This window comes from Ursus americanus, chromosome 19, assembly GCF_024610735.1.
Source record: "Ursus americanus isolate L20-20 chromosome 19, mUrsAme1.1.p, whole genome shotgun sequence".
NCBI classification, from domain to species: domain Eukaryota; kingdom Metazoa; phylum Chordata; class Mammalia; order Carnivora; family Ursidae; genus Ursus; species Ursus americanus.
The window spans coordinates 44,664,332-44,666,126 of record NC_142145.1 but is presented as its reverse complement, the minus strand read 5'-3'; the positions used below and the strand labels follow the sequence as shown (position 1 = coordinate 44,666,126).

At 46.7% G+C, this 1,795-nt stretch overlaps 1 pseudogene; it reads right to left on the bottom strand.

Annotated features, from left to right (window-relative positions):
• Positions 1-591: 591 nt before the first annotated feature.
• Positions 592-1,124, bottom strand: LOC123782022 (large ribosomal subunit protein uL30 pseudogene; annotated as a pseudogene).
• Between the last annotated feature and the right edge of the window lie 671 nt (positions 1,125-1,795).

Genomic DNA, 1,795 nt, shown 5'->3' with positions numbered 1-1,795 from the left:
AAGGAGTTGACTTCCTGGTTTGTCAGAAACTTTATCCAGCAGAGGCGAGCTGGCGATTGCCAGTGGTAAATGTGCAGGTGATGTTGTATGGAGGAACATTGCTCTTGCTCTCTTGACTAAAGAGAGGACCAGACTGGAGAACACGCAGGAAGGTGATAGGACAGGGAAGAACGGGCAGGAACCTCTAGAAAGGTAGACACCTCCATTTCTTCTTTGCATGCGTAATCAATCACGTGAGCCTCAGAGGTCTGAAGAAGCAAGCAGTAGGATGTCCCGTTGCTTCGCTTTTGCCTGACTGTCTCCCAGCTGGAATCACGCTCCCTGTAGCCAGGCCAGGTCTCCATCTGTGCTCTCGTTATGTCCCACGGGGTCAATGTCAAGGATGGGTGTGACACGGACACCCCCACCCTCCACTAAGGGGTACTCTTACTGCCATCTCTGGGTCTAGGCATTCCCAGACTGGTTTTGGCTCAGAAAACAGACCAAACAAGGGCAGTTGAGTGGTTGTTGTTGTTGTTTTCAGTCTGAAAGTAGTCATTTATTAAATGACAAAATTACAAAAAATAATACCTTAGGTATTATATAGGTACCTTAGTTCATCCTTCTAATAATCCTATTGATCTGGTCTTCCCTGTGGCCAGCATCTCCACCTTCTACAAAATGGGTGGCCATTTTCTTCATTCCCCCTCATGGAGAAGATCATTTGAAGAGCCATAAGAAGTTGTTTGCTTCTTTGGAACATTTTCCAACAGTACAGATCTCATGAATTAGATCCTCCAAGCAGATGATGTTTACAAAGATATTGAGCAAATCAATGTGTTCTCTGTCAGGGCAATTCACTTCTTGTTGATTTGCCGTAACCATGCTTATAGATCAATTCATTCACCAACTTCAGGTGTGGGTCACCCCCATGCTAAATATGGCTCCACAATCCTTAGCATGTTAGCTGAAGCCTTGTGGAGCTTAACAAAGGTGCCACTGAGGATCTGGCAAAGGTGAAGAAGCCACAACATCTTTTGAACCTTTGGGCTCACACCACTGCTACCTCCGATCCTGATGACAAACGCCAGTGTGGGTTCCGCAGGCACAGAGAAGTCGCCAGCTTCTCTTGCCGTCCTCACCATTTGCTACGCTTAGCTTTTCATAGATAAGCTTCCTCCCTGCCTTTCCTTTTTTTTTTTAAAGATTTATTTATTTATTTATTTATTTGACAGAGAGAGAGAGAGAGAGAGAGACAGCCAGAGAGAGAGGGAACACAAGCAGGGGGAGTGGGAGAGGAAGAAGCAGGCTCATAGCGGAGGAGCCTGATGTGGGGCTTGATCCCAGAACGCCGGGATCATGCCCTGAGCCGAAGGCAGACGCTTAACGACTGTGCCACCCAGGTGCGCCCTCCCTGCCTTTCGAAGCATCTTTTGGGCAAACATCTTCCTCAGATGCTTGATCTTCAACTCTGCGAAATTCCTTTGCTTTTTCTTAAAGGTTTCTGGCACAGCAGGAAACTTCTTTTTCTTCCCTTCTGCACCCTCCTTGGTTGCAGCCGGAAAAGAGGGAGGGCAGTTGAGTTTTAAGCTCCACTTTTTGTTTTCATTTACTGCATTATCCCTATTGCCAAAGTCCTTGCCTGAATCCAAGGGCAACTTATTAAGTATCAGGTCCTTTCCTGACTTTTGTCGGAACCATGGATCTTCAACACACTGTCAATAGAATCTAATATGGCGGGATCCAAATATCAGGGGCCAGTGTGTGACTGAAGTTCAGGTGGTAGTAGTGAGGGACATGGACTGTTCTGTCCAGC